Source organism: Sander vitreus, chromosome 9, assembly GCF_031162955.1.
Source record: "Sander vitreus isolate 19-12246 chromosome 9, sanVit1, whole genome shotgun sequence".
In the NCBI taxonomy this organism is placed as follows: Eukaryota; Metazoa; Chordata; class Actinopteri; order Perciformes; family Percidae; genus Sander; species Sander vitreus.
Genome location: NC_135863.1, coordinates 3,932,091 through 3,948,200, shown reverse-complemented (window position 1 = coordinate 3,948,200; position 16,110 = coordinate 3,932,091).

Below are 16,110 nucleotides of genomic sequence, written 5' to 3'. Positions count from 1 at the left end.
GATAAACCTCTTGGTTCGGTCTGCAATGATCTGCTGCATTACGTCCAGGTTCATCTTGCAGGCATGGCATGGTTCTTACCACCTTGTCTCCTAAATTATATTTATACACGACTAAATTATTTTGGAGGAATGATGCTGCCTGGGTAGTGTTCATTAGCAATGTGTTCTGTTTCCAGTTGAGGTAATATTTTAACTACTGCAGAGAAGTCATAGGGAGGAGGTTATGGTGGGTGCACGCAGCACACAACTTTGAGACCAGAGACCGGGGGTATGCGTCCTGTGTAATTACGTTTTGACTGCTAAAACATTTTGTTCATTGAAAATATAAACACATCCTGGGTTGTGGTTCAACTCAACATTTACTTATTCAATATTTAACTAATTCCGCAATTCCGCAATTGTCCCTAACCACAACCAAGTCCTTTGACTCACCTAAACATAACCATTAAAAAAAATGGTCTTGCTTTAGTTGCCAGGAGAGGATATTGCAGAGAAAACAAATGAAATACATTGTCATTGATTGATTAAAATGTAATCACTGTTTCAAATTGTATATACATGTAATTACGATGCTTATGTACACACAAACAGTTTTGTTAAAGGTGCCATGTGGAGTGTTCTCGTAAACAAACTAAAGCTCTATTTGCATTTAGTGTTACTCACTTAATTACCGTGAGGTCTAACAAATGTGTATTTCCTACCTCATAAAACATATGCAAAGGCACTTTTATTTAACAGTTTGAATCCTGCATTGCTTACATCCATGTTTACTTGCTAGTAGTCTTCTTCACTGCCTTTGTTGGCAGATTGGTGTGTATCTTGGTGCATTAGCTGCCTCTAGATCAGTGGGATAGTGGGACACGATTGGCTGCACATCTTCCTCGTACATGCACAAGTTACAAACAAAACACGGACCCACTCATAAAAAAATCCTCCATAGCGCTACTAGAGGTCAGAAACTCCACAGGGAACCTTTAAATTTGGTAATTTCAGGTCAGTTTCCTTATTTTGGCTACTGGTAGTGGCTTTCTATCACAAGAAGTGATACTTCACTGAAACCCATCTTATTAGTATCAAACACTGAGCCCCAAGAGGCATGGAAGCAGCAGTATCAACATGAATTAATATCTGTTAGAATGGATTCCAATGGTAACAAGTTTTCACAGGAAGGGGAAAAATGTGTCAAAACACTCAGAACGTATCAAATAACTCCTGCTGCAAAAATCTGCTGCGGGAGTAGTTTGCATCTAATTTTAAAGGATGATTGCACTGGTATTTTAGAAAACAAACCATAAAGTCTCTGTCAGGTAACCAGGCATATAAGCTGGGGACAACTGGTCCCTTGCTCAGAGTTTGGAAACTGTTACTCCATTTATCCAAACAGATGCGTCTACTTTTGCTTGCTTTCGGAACAGGGCCCCCACTTTCACAGCAACTGTGAAGGAGGGAGACAATTATGGAGATTCATCACTGCAGTTTGTCTTCAGGGCACAACTCATCTCTGGGGAGAGAGAGATATAATTCTGCAATGTGTCGGATGACTTGCAGATGTTATGTGTCACACGGCGCAGAGAAACAGCTTTTCAATAGACCCCTCATTGCAGTCTCAGCACTGTTATAAAGGTGTGATATGTGTGTTTTCTAGGAGCAGGAAAACTTGCAGGCTTCCATATCCAGATGTTCAGTTTGAGCACAATGAGGTGATCTGTTCATAGATACTGGAAACATGCACATTGTCTCACTGGTGCAGTGATTTATGCAGCACGAAGGCAGGGATAAAATCTGAGCATTTCAGATGTCAGCGTCTGTGACAACATGTATGACTTCCAATCATAGAGGCTCGAACGAACATCTTATTTCTTTATCTTTCTTTAAAAAGGAATACAACATGGGTTCCAGCTGTAGAAAATGCTGTTTTTAAATGTTTTTTATGTGGGAATTTGTGAGAAGTAAAAGCTTAAACCTGGAGCATAATATCTGTAATAATTTATTTTATACAGTACTTGTACTTGTTGTCAGTGTGTTCATGTTTAACCAAGCAAAGAATGTTTGAGTGGAAGACACAAGTTTAAATGTGCAATTCAACAAATAATTTAGATTTCTTAAAGCACAGCCCAGATGGACCTTAAACAGTTGGAGACAGCGAACACAGGTACCACTAATGCACCGATGCTGCAGAACTTGGCCAGACAGAAGTGTGGCGTCATAGCCAGGCGCCTGCCTAAACGGAAGCACTCTGTTACAATCCTACACTCTCTGGCCAGTTCACAGACAGGGCAAGCTGTTTCTGGATCAACAGAGTAGCAGATATGGAAATTCTCCCTGGCACAGATTAGAGTTTTTCAATTTGAAAAATAAGAAGAAAAAATAACTCCCTACTGTGCTTTAGAAGCTTAGTGGAATATTGAGCTGATGAGACCATTCGATGATAAAAGACAACCAGCTGGACTCAGTGATGTGTTAAAACCCCAGCCAGAAAAGACAAGTACATTATAAGCCTGTGAACTAATTAGAAATTAATGGTAGATTGCACAGGCGGCTCTATTGTTAAAATATAACTGTTCTTAGTGGATGCACTGCTCATAAGGAATTATTAACACATTATGAGTGTGTTACAATCAGAACATGTTAATGATGTTGTATGCTATTACATTTGCAATCTGCTAAACCTAAAGAGTTGATCTTTTTCCAGTCATATGGTATCTAAACAGTCACAACAGAGTCGGAATATTGTTGACAAGGTTACAAAACAAGTGCAGGATTTACAAGTTGATTCATATATTTGAGTTAATTTACTAAAAATGTATTTACAATGTTTATACAGTTCTATTCAGTGTAAACACAACTATTCAGATAGTTGTGTTTACACAGTCAGTATTTGCATATTTACCTGTTTAATTATTTACATCAGCAGTTATGAATCTACCTCTGTGGTTTTCCTCACATTTATCAGAGTCTAAGATCTGATAGCATCTGATTGGTTAGTTCAACTACATGTCGCTTAGTGTCCACTCTCTCTGTAAAATGCAGGACAGCTTCAGGTTTATGGACGCACTCTGCTGTCGACATGCTGCGGCAGATGTGTTGCGTTTGTGCTCTGTGTATTTCTGCAGTAGTTTCAGTTTTACACCTCCGATGCAGAGCAGCGTTCAGCCACTTCCGTGGCTAAACTATGTGTCTCATTCAGAGACCCAAATGGGGCTCTGTGTCTGTCAGGAGGTCTGAGATCTACCGTATCAGCAGAGCAATCACGTAATGCACTGCAGACTATGGTGCAGGTAGATTATTTTCTGAAATATAGTGACTTTATTCTTGTAATACCCTATTATAACTTTATTTTTCTCAAAATATCATGACTCCTCCAAATCACAGAGAACACATACTGTATTTTGAATGTGCACAAAGTTTTGAACATGAGCAGAAATCTTGCTCAAACATCTGAAATATTACAGTCCAGGGTCTTTATTAATAAATTAAAATGAATTAATGTATCATTGAGGTGAATAATTGTCATATGCACATTTAAGGAGGTTACTTCCCCAACAAAAGATGCAAAACAGCAGGGAGGAGTAAATGATGCTAGGCTACATGTGTGCTGACTCAGATATAATTAGAAAAGTCGATCTACAGGAGAATAAATAGATGAAAGGAATACAGAATGCCTGAGAGCCTTACTGCACTAAATCCCATTATGTTTTTATGTTTGGATTGTAATCTATGTTTCTCTTTACATAAATATATTTGCAGCATACACTGATTCAGAAAAAAAGTAGAAATAGGTGCATAAAAATTCACCATCACAATCATTTGAATTATTTTGGTGTTATTGGAATAAATAACACTTCAAAAAATCTTTTTTAGAAAAAATCTCAACATAAATCTCACACTAAACTGAAGAAGGCTGTTGCTGCAATTTTGTTAATTTTACAGGAAAAAAACACTGTTATTATTAGATGAGGAGCCTACGATCAACATAATGAAGTTACTGTCTGTTTCTATGTCTGACCTGCGCTGGCACATGTTCACGTTAAAAAGCGTGTGCGTGCACGAGCACTACGGTCACGCGCAAAGTGTCCCGGTTTTAGTTCTGGGAAATCTGGTCACCCCTATGCATGATGCCATATCCTGAGTGGACCTAGGTCCACATTTGAGCTAATATATCACCTTAAACAGTTGCAGACAGCGAACACAGGTACCACTAATGCACCGATGCTGCAGAACTTGGCCAGACAGAAATGTAGCGTCATAGCCAGGCGCCTGTCTGAACTAAAGCACTCTCTTACAATCCTACACTCTCTGGCCAGTTCACAGACAGGGCAAGCTGTTTCTGAATCAACAGAGTAGCAGATATGGAAATTCTCCCTGGCATAGATTGGGGTTTTTCAGTTTGAAGAATAAGAAGAAAAAATAAACAGTAAAGTGCTGCTCAACAAAGTTATCCATCTCCATCCAGCGGTTTCTTCTTATTTAGAGTGATACGACCACTACATATTGAACCCTCACGTTACAACACAAGTTAATATTGACATACTGCATAATATGCAAGATCCTTATTTTGGTGTAAAATGTATGAAGCCATATCCTGAGTCAACATAGGTCCACATTTGAGCTAACAAATCTTTAAACAACATATAATTGTCTGTTAAAGTAATAAGATCATCAAAATAAGAAGAATAATGCTAGATCTTATATATCTCCCCGGTCTGTTCAGTGGTCTGAACTCCTTCAAGTTCACTTTGATTCCACTATAAGCATCAAAACACAGATTAATTCAATAACAATATTTGATTTGATGACACCAGCTCCATTTCGATCCATTTATATCCAATATAATCTTTAATGAGAGGCAGTGTGAGTGATTTCATGGGAGTCACTCCTTCCAATAAACTCCCACGTATGACAGAATAGGATATCTGAGATGAGTAAATAAGACAGATGCTCCAATATATTGGACTAATGTCTCAGCAGCACAAAACTAAGCCAATGGTTTCCATGGTGCAATTTGGAAAATCCTTGGGCTCGGAATGCACCAAATCCATTCTCACCCTGTAAAGTCTCATTCCTATTACTTCTCAGTATTTTCTTAAGAGAAACATCTCTGACTGAGCACATTCTATATGGAAATTCTAATTAAGCATGAAACACAAAATCTGTATGTATTTGATGCATTTAAATTGAATTTAGAGGAATGTAATAACCATTGAGATGAGGATAATGATGACTCCTAGTCGTTGATAAGTCAAATTGCTCGTACTTTCTTTTCTTTTTTTTTAAAGGAAAACCTTTCCTCAACAGGAAAAAAAAAAATCACTATCTGGAGCAGCCTTCAGCAGGTCACTCTGACATACAAAAGTACATTTTAGTCATCATTTCCAGAGCTTTGAAACTTTTTCTGAGGGCAGCACACCTTGGCCCACATTCAATATGGTCCTCATAATATGAAATGTACTCATTTTTGATTGAATAACTTCAAGATGGGCTGGCTCAGCTTTGAGTTCTGCTGCGCTCCGAGTCTCGCTGCACATCCTGTCCTCTTTTATAAATACCCACTGTGCACACAAGACGGCAGGCAGACTTAGGTCTGAATCATATTGCTGCACTGATTGACTGGAATATTTGTAATCTTTATTTAAATCTATTCATCAACCTCCCTCCAATGCTGGTTAGAGTATGCTGACATATGACATCACCTTGGTTCCTTTGCTGGCTGGAATTGCAGATGGTGTAAAGAAAATAGTTCTTGTACCATCACTGTACCACAGCAGGAGGGGCAAAATGACTTGTCAAGGAGCATCAGTGAGGATGGGGTGATAACTGCTGTGCTGCTGCTCTGCTGCTCCTCTCCCACCTCTTTCCTCCCTGGCCCAACAGCATCCATTTTCACCTATGTAAATGTCACTATGTTGCCTCATAGACCCCACAGCATCCATCTCCTTGTGAAAATGCCACAGCATCAGCACCACTGTGCATCGATCCAACACCAAGACTGCAGCACTCCAAAAAAAGGGGTCAAGAGGCACAGTGCTATTTCTGGAAGAGGTATTTCTGCGTTGCACTGCTTAAGAGAGCTGGACGCAAAACCATGTCAAATTCAAATGACCTCATAGGAGCAGCAAGAGAATAGGTGGTTGATAAGAATAAGGTGCACAAAGAGACAGACACAGAGACAAATGCAGTGAAGGGGGAAAAGAAATTGGATATCTATTTTTCATTCTCTGTACACAATGTGAGGGTGCCTGTCGCTCTGCGCGATAAGGAGTGGTCCCGGTTTAGATTAATGGCCTGCTTACAGTGCTGCATGAAATCAGTGCAGATGTTGTGTGCAGAAAAGATGACTTTGCTGACAAGCAGCGTGTCCTTTCTGTCAACAGGAGAGACTCCCAGCCCCTTCTATTACCCCGACACCCCCACTGAGCCGTATCATGCTGATGAAAATCTCCCACCTCTGAATTTAATCAAGGTATTTCCAGTTATTTCTTGCTAAAACTGGCTGTCCTCTCCTCTGTTGGAATGTCCCTTCATCCCCCACAGAGCTGCACAAGATGATTTCATCAGCCATCTCAAAGGGATACCTTGACATTATGAGCGATAGTCTTGTTATTAGTTCGCATTAGTTCTCTTCACAAGGTGGGTGTGTGTGTGTGTGTGTGTGTGTGTGTGTGTGTGTGTGTGGGGGGGGGGTGTTGGCAGCTCAATCAACCAAATGACAGGATGTTTGAATCTAGGCACAGCCAGCTGCAAGCCAGATTTTGGATTGAACTGAAGGACAAATGTTGAAACTTCCCACATAATGTAACAAGTGCCTGCTGCGTAAATATTGCAGCGTTGAAAGAGTCAATTTCCATTTCTTTGTGCGTATCTTCAACTCACGCCTTCTCCCTACTCAGTATCTTATAATTCTGAAATTCGTCACAAATCCCTTGTCTCCTGCCCTATAAAGATTCCGCTCTTTCACAGATATATATAATAAGCATCAGCTATTCTGACATCTTTGACAGAGGGTGTGGTGTAAGGCATGGATACCCGACCCGAGCCCGACGGGTCCCGACAGTACCCGACGGGCCGGGCCGGGTTCGGACAGATATTTAGAAATTATGGTCGGGTTCGGGTCGGGCTCGGTCACATCAGCGCAATAAGGCATTTGTTGTAAAATGGTGCTGCGGCTCCTTTAAGAGAGCTCATTTCGTGGGTAAAGTGGGCAGAAGAGAAATAGAGAAAGAGGAAGCAGACGTGTAGATGCGACCGAACAGAGTTGGTGGAATAAGTTTAAGTTTTGTAGCCAACAGTGTGTGTGGTGTCCAAGATAAACCCCAGACTGAAAGCCAAGTTCATTCATCTGCTCAACAGAAACGGGATTTTAACCCCAACGTTATATAACGTCAGCCCTGGAGGTAACGAGTCTCCCCTGGTTTTCTGATCACGGTCGGAATTGACGCAAGCAGGAAAGGTTAACACATTGAACTTTTTAAATTAAACAGCTTATTAACGTGCGCTTGTTCCCCCGTGTGCGCTGATGCGCTCATCTGTTGACATTTCCGAATGCCCTCCTACAGTTGCTTAATAAAAGTGGGCTTTCCACACAAACAAACATACATGTGTCATTAGTATGAGAAAAAAAACGAGATTTTAACTGTGTCGGGCTCGGGTCGGGCTCGGACATAAATATCTTAATGCCTGTCGTACGGTGTTCATTTTAGGAGATCCTCAGATCTCAGACTCAGGTGTCAGACTCAAACGAAACGGCCTCAGCGTCAGAAAAACCTCTCTCATCCTCAGACAAAACGGTCTCAGCGTCAGAAAAACCTCTCTCAGCCTCAGACAAAACGGCGTCAGAAAAACCTCTGTCAGCCTCAGAAAAAACCTTTTCAGAAAGAAAGTTGTCAGAGATAACGTTGCCCAGATGAGGGAGCTAGCTTTCTGAATTAGCTAAAGTAGCTAGCAGCTTTTACAGTGAATACACGGCAGTTTGTGATTTTTTCTTTTTTTTTTTTAATCAAGCTTTATTGAAAGGAGTGGATATACAGCAGGAAACAACAGTCTATGTTCATAAACGAGCCAGGGGGTTACTAAAGGAAAGAAATCAAAACAAAACAAAAAACTTCATATCAATATTTTGTAAAGCTTACTGAGGTCATATGATCCAACACCTTTTTTGTTTGTACATTCAGATATGGAAAACATGTATTGTTTAATATTGGAAACCAGCTCCAAAAAGCTTGGCTTCTTTTTCAAAAACGTTGACTTATGTAAATAAAATTTGGTTCAAATAATTATTAAATGTATCGCATAATACTCTGAATAAAACTCTCTATCATATTGAGTGAATCCAAACAATACATTTTGTCAAAGTAATGTGAACTGAGGGTAAATATAAACAGCAATAAAATGTGACAATCTGCTCCAAAGTTTCTTGGTATATTGGCAAGAACAAAATAAATGTACCAGTGTTTCATTTAGATCTCCACTAAAAGTACAGCTGATATCAATGTCTTTTTTCATTTTCTGCAGGTAATGGTTAGTTGGGTAAAATCTGTGGAGCATTTTGAAAGAGATCTCTTTAACTTTGTTGGTTAAAAAAAACGTGTGTGGCAATAGCCAAACCTTTTCCCAACAAATCTCTTCAACATACATATCATGACCTCAGTAAGCTTTACAAAATACTGATATGAAGTTTTTTGTTTTGTTTTGATTTCTTTCCTTTAGTAACCCCCTGGCTCGTTTATGAACATAGACTGTTGTTTCCTGCTGTATATCCACTCCTTTCAATAAAGCTTGATTAAAAAAACAAAAGAAAAAATCACGAACTGCCGTGTATTCACTGTAAAATCTGCTTGCTACTTTAGCTAATTCAGAAAGCTAGCTCCCTCATCTGGGAAACGTTATCTCTGACAACTTTCTTTCTGAAAAGGTTTTTTCTGAGGATGACAGAGGTTTTTCTGAGGATGAGAGAGGTTTTTCCAACGCTGAGGACGTTTCGTTTGAGTCTGACACCTGAGTCTGAGATCTGAGGATGTCCTAAAATGAACACCGTACTGTCAGGCTTGGGCCGGGTTCGGACGGAAAAATTCGGCCCGATCAGACCTCTAGTGTGGTGGGGAATATATATAAAACTAATTGGACTTTGCATTATATCAAGCTTCACATTGCATCTGGCACTGGTGCGGTTTCAGTGTTGGGTTTGATTAAATAGCTGGGGGGGGGTGTATTGGCAGCTCAATCAACCAAATGACAGGATGTTTGAATCTGGGCACAGCCAGCTGCAAGCCAGATTTTGGATTGAACTGAAGGACAAATGTTGAAACTTCCCACATAATGTAACAAGTGCCTGCTGCGTAAATATAGCAGCGTTGAAAGAGTCAATTTCCATTTCTTTGTGCGTATCTTCAACTCACGCCTTCTCCCTACTCAGTATCTTATAATTCTGAAATTCATCACAAATCCCTTGTCTCCTGCCCTATAAAGATTCCGTTCTTTCACAGATATATATATATATATATATATATATATATAATAATAATAATAATAATAATAATAAGCATCAGCTATTCTGACATCTTTGACAGAGGGTGTGGTGGGGAATATATATAAAACAAATTAGAATTTGCATTATATCAAGCTTCGCATTGCATCTGGCACTGGTGCGGTTTCAGTGTTGGGTTTGATTAAATAGCTGGACCTCCTGTTAGACACAGTTGGGCTGGCACCACTTGTCTCTGCTTACTGGCGCCTCTCCTGGGCAGCACTTCCCTCTCCCATCTGGCACCACCATCACTGCCAGTAAGCTTCTCGTACCGTTTCGCTCTTTTCCCCTGTCTGTCTATCCCCCACTATGAACTTTCCTACAAAGAACTGCCTTGATTCATTGTTTCACGCTGAGATAGAAAAAAGAGCAAAGTCTGACGCATGGCAACACAGAGTTGCTGCTATATACTGTCTTCTTTTTAAGCATTGTTCAAGTTTTTTAATACTGTGTTCTATATTTCTGAGCACAGTGTTTTATCATAAATGATCAGGCAGTTTCAGGTCCTCCAGGAGAGCTGTTCTTTCCCGTACTTTTCTCTGCTCCCCGAGAAGATGAGGGTGACTCATAAGCTCATGCTGAGATTGCAGGTATTTCTGACAGGAATTCAGAATGTTTGTCGGAAAGGACACCTAATGGCAAAAATTACAGGGATTTTCACTGTTAAGAGTGTGGATGCCCCTGAGCTGAAGGTACAAGCTGAAAGGTACGATGTAAAAATTTTCTTTTTAAAAACACAAAGGACTGCATGCATAAAAAGAACATAATGTAAGAGCATACATAAAAGTGGCAACGGTCCAGCTTCATACCTCATTTGTTCCAGTTATAAATTAAGCAAGATGTATAGCTCACACAGTTCTTTGTGGTCCTCTAGCAGTACTGTTGGCAGCTATATTTTTATTCCATGTTCCCTAAGCCTAAGTGGTTTCATTCATACTGGAAAAATGGAGGTGTTTTCAACACCAGCACTATAATATAATGAGCAGTATTGCCCAATAGCACATAAGCACCAATTAGCAGATGTGGATCAGAGGCATGCCCCATTAAGGATCTGGAAAGTAAAAGTTTTGCTGCTGGATAAGACTTAACAGTTTCCTGGTCTTTCTTCATTAGTGATTCTGTGCAATTATCGGGGCTGACTTCAAGGGTCAGTACGCTCAAATTACATACATTGTCCCTAGTTTTAGCTAGAAGGTTTGGATCTACTTTAGAAATGGTCCCTGTGAAAATGCATTGGAAGTAAGGTCTGTGGATTGTTTAGATTAACCAGACATTGTTACTGAATAGAAACATTGCTGCAAATGTAGTTTTATCGTGTTTTGAGCAGCACAAACAAAATTCATGACAAGACACCACACCAATTTAGTTGTAAAATAGTTTTCTTGTAATTGGGGTGAACTGACCCTTTAAGAGCATTGTTGAGCTACATTTCTGTGTGCTGGATTTCATCCAGTGCAATACATTTAGCCTTCCAAAATCAGGTTTTCAAATCAATGGCTATTTTTGGAACGGCATACTATACTAGCAGTGCGTACTGAACTGGTAAAAAATCGTCGGATGTCGTACTGATTCGGAGAAAATCTCCAGTATGCCTCGGACCATTCGTCTGTAGTATGTAGTAGGTAGTAGATTTCAAAAACGGCCAATGTTTTCCCTGTAATTGCAATTGACATCTGGAGGTTCATGAACATTGCTGATTTTGTCAGGACAAATGTGTTCTATGATGAACAATAGTCACCACTCAGTTCTAATCAGCATCAATTCCTTGCTATCATTATTTGGTTCTAATTGTAGTGCAGTGGATCTCTTAAAAGTTTCTTTTCTCCAACATCAATGTTGTGGGTTGCTGCACAAATGAGTGCACACACACAATATGTGCTGCAAGTTGCTCCTGCCTCTCAAATTCTTCTTTGGCACAACAAGGGTAAAAAAACAAAGTATAATTCACATTTATGCTGCGATATCCCCCATGAGTGAATCCAAACAGAAAATCTTTTAGTGTGTGGTGACTCCTCATCTATGCTACATCATTTAGTGTGCCCACCACTACGTTGGCTGAACAAGAACCCACAGGAGAGAAGGTTGTTTAATGTGAGAGCGACAGAAAATGACAGTTGTGACAGCTGTGTATACGCCGAGCTTTAGCTACAGAGAATGACTAAGAAGTGAGTGGCACCATTCTGGAACAAAGTAACCTCATTGATTGCTTGCTACAGAACAAGGAAGCTATGTAGTCAGTCAGAAGAGATATGTCAGAACAGTGGGTGCAACAAAGAGAGACAAGTCTAAAAGTTGAACTTTAGCAGGCAGGTGTCAAGAAAGTTCCAGGTTTAATGAATATAGATCGTGTTTAAGGGTTGCTACAAACTACTGTATGCTTTCATATAATAATATATTTGGGAGATTTCATTCATCTTTCAGCCTACTGACCAGAGAACCAGAGAAAAATGTACAGTACATGAACTTGACGGGGGGTCGAACAAGTCAGAATTAGTTTTAGTAAGAACTGTAATAGGAGAAGAAAAAAAAACTTTCTATATTGTGATGATTCATCAATTGAATATTTCCTGACAACTAGCTCCTTAACACTCAAACGGGCTGTTGTTACAACTTTTCTAAGTTTGCAGAAGTTTCAAGAGTGTAATGTTAATCACAAATGAGTAGTAAACAGCACAGTTCGGAAATGGTCTTGAATTGAACTTTGCAGGGAGTTTATGGAATTTGAATTGTATCGACTTTGTACATTAGACAGCAAAAATAAGTCATTCTGTTTGGGTAAAAATTAAAATGGAAGTTGGCCACCAGAAACACATAATGGGATAGCTCTGAAGTCTCCGCAGTAATGAAGAAAGAGAAGTCCCTTGATTGTAAAGTGTATGCAGTAATGGTTAAAATTTTAACTTGTGCAATTAGTCATGCCCACCTTTTGGCCTCTGTTAAAATCTTGCCTTGGCCACTCATTACATGAATTTCCCTGCCCAAATTAAGTCAAGTCAGAACCAAATCAATTCAATTAAAATAGATGTTCTGTTTTCTTTGCATACCTAGAGGAACAAAGTCCTTTAGTGCGATTTTCTTTGCGTTCAGATGAGGAAAGCACAGAACCGTTTCCCATTATGACTCAGCAATACAAGACATCTTCCAGGAGGAGACGTTTTGGAGACAAGAGAATGCCTGCATTTACCGATAAAGTCGCGTTGACTGTTTGCCGTAGCTTCGTCGTTTTGGCCGTCAGCAGAGCTTTGCCTCTGTATCAAAATGTAAGAAGTCACTCCCCCACAAATCTGCTCACAGCACAACAATCAGAACTTGAGATGAGTGCCAATCATGTCAGCTTTTACGTGTGCAAGGGGGATACAAAAAAAATAAATACTCTGCACCAACCTATCAGAACCGAAAGGCTGACAGGCAGACATAATCTCCCCAGGAGTCTGAGCTCTGTACTGTGGATGAAGGATAAGGGGAAATGGAGGGGTGTGATGGAGCGCTTGGGGGTGGATAGATGGATGACTGGAAGGACGGATGGATTTAGGGGAGGGGTGACAGAGGGAGGGTTAGAGTGGTGGAGGGAACTCTAATGCCCTCATGCTTTTGATTTTAGATAACTAGTGTCTGTGTAGTTATCCAGAGTGATGAACATACACACCCTATACACACAAATACATATGCAGAAGCACACTCACACTCTCACTAACGCTAAAAAATACACCCACATACAAACTCTCACATACTTGTCAGATAAGACAGCTTTGCATCAGGGATCACTGCTCACAAGTCTAAGACCAGTGAAATCCCCCTCGAAAATCCTGCTGCTATTGATGCTAGCGGGGAGTCCTGTGAACAGCGCAGCGTGCGCCTACACTTTGTGCGTGATAAAACAAGCGTGAACTGTCATGGCCGATAAGGAGGTGCACGTTATCTCTGGATCAAGCCTTATCCTGATAAAACCAGTCATCTACGAGGGCACACAGCCAATTTTATGAGCAGCAGTGGCTCTATACTGCACACCATGAGACGGATGCTGTTTCACAGCAGCGTTCATATGCACATTTCAAACGTGTGATATGCATTTTATTTTTTATTTGATCTCCTGAAGACCACCAAGCACGTATTGTGTACTTAAGGTTATCCCACACAAAAAAAAATTGTGTTTGAAAACACTTGTGTTTGAATTCAACTTTTGCACTGCGATATTAACTTCCTCTTCTGACCCTTGTTGTTCTGGACTCTACATGTCATGCCCCCTAATAAAGCAGAAATGTAAAAAAAAGTCAAAGAAAGGTTACTCAGCTCTAGGTTCATTTAATAACACAACAGCGCTGCATATGTTTTAATATATTCTATGGCATTTCTGTATTACAATCCTAGACTGAAGATGTCAAAGAAAGACAATTTTTTTTCCAAATGTAGTCTTGTTGAAAATCTTTTATTTCCATGATTGGGTACCTCAAACCGGTGCACATTTAAACTTCCTCTGTTGCAAAGGTTAGCATTTAGCTGTATTAGTTTAGGTCCCTTTTAATCTGGTTACCTGGAGAGGAATGTTTCTAAACTACCATACTGTACTTGTAAATGTGTGGGGAGAAATCCCAATGTGGTAAAATGCAACTATTACTAGTACGTTATAAAAAACTTGGTTGTTGGTTTTTACTGACTTTGTACAGAGACTCTCTGGGTGATGTGCACTTTAAATAAACTTTAGTTGGCTTTTTTTTTTTTTTTTTTGGGTATGGCTAGTTGGAAAGGTCATTTTGGCTTAGTTTTTGCTAGAATTATTGGACATATCGGGATGACTTCAGGACACCTTGGCTTCAGCCAGTCATAAAGTGTCAATAGGGATGGGTGTGAAGTGGTTTGAGAAAATGAGAAAAAGTGCCATGACCACTACAAAAACACCCTAACACCCCTTATGTGCCCTTTTGCTCAGTGCCTTGTGTTGAAGTGCTTCAATATGGGGCGGTTGATTATTATATAGTTGAAATACTTAAGTCAGTTACTTTTTCCTAGAGGTTTCAGATGGAGCACTAACATAGAGTATTTAAGTGGTATAGAAAAAGACGACACAGGAGAAGTAGCTTTCATTGGGTAAAATGGAAGCACATTTGTGATGTCAGATGGACAAGGAAAGGACAACTGAAAAATATTTAATTATATATCCAGCAAATATCCAGTTATGCAAGGTTAGTGGCTACACACAAGTAACACCAACAACAACATTGGAAGAAAAGGGTAGGGGAAAAAAACAAACAGCAAAGCTTTGCACAAGGGCTTTTATTGGACATTATGTCTGTTCTCTTCAAAACCTTTGGATCAGTTTCAAGGTACATTAAGATGACAAGTGGTGAGACAGTAAGTTGACCGGCTGAGGGAAAGGGGTATGCACAAGCAAAAAACAACACTCTGTAGCTTTAACTCAATAATTTCAAATTCAGCAGAATTTGCAAATATAATCTAGTGCCTTTCTTTTTCAGTGGTTCAATTTCTTTCCAAAGTGTGATACGAGTGATACTTTGTACACAGGTGGCAGGTTTGCAGAGAGGGATGCTCTTGACCTGTAGCCTTTAGTCCCTCGATGCAGCACCAAGCACAGCTGTGGCAGTTAGGAGAGTTAAAAAATGTAATTTACGGAAATAATGCACCAATTAAAATTAAATGCCACCCATAAACACAGACTAATCTTCTCCTTATTTGCATTTTGTAATGTATTATTTCAAAGCATTTATCATGGCATGGCTGAATGATTCCTGTGCTATTAAATAGCATTACATTCATCCATCCATCCAACCTCTCACTCATTACTCCACCTTTACAAATAGAAACATCGTTAGATAGGGATTTATTATTCACAAGGACATTTTTGCATGACTGTCACGGCATAACCAACCCTTGGACATGCTCGCTCATGTTTTGTCTAGGTTATACAACAGAGCTTGTTTTATACTTGTGCATTTGAAAACCACAGAAGCTAACGCTAGACCGCCAGACTGGCGTTCTCCAGCTTCTGTTTTAAGTTCTCCCGACTCCAGCACCGTGTCCTCTGCTGCTCTGCGGGCCAGCACACTCCTTGTTCCCTTGTCAGTCAGTGTCACATCCAACGGTGTTCCCACTTGCTTAACGGTTCATTTGGTAAACATTAAAGACATGAATATAACAATATCAGGGCTGTTCTCATAAACCATACGTACATATATATATATATATATATATATATATATATATATATATATATATATATATATATATATATATGCACTACAATAACTGTGGCTATATAGGAACGCTGTGGGCCGCGTACGAAGGAGGTTGGGGTGGATGAGCGGGTCATAAAACAGTGCTTTCAAGCTGGGGAGCCTAACCCTGTTCCTTGGAAGTGTTTTAATCCAAACCACAACCTTTTTCCTAAACCTAACGCTAATCTGCTGCTGCCGGTCGTAATCTCCTCCGAAACACCGGCAGCTCACGGTGTTCTGTACCCGGCTCACAGTCACCTTTTATTGGGTTAACTGATCCACCAACTACCGCTGTTACAACGGAGCACCATGTGGAGCAGCAGAGCCGGCATCGCCAAGCTCTGTAGCGACTTAAACAAC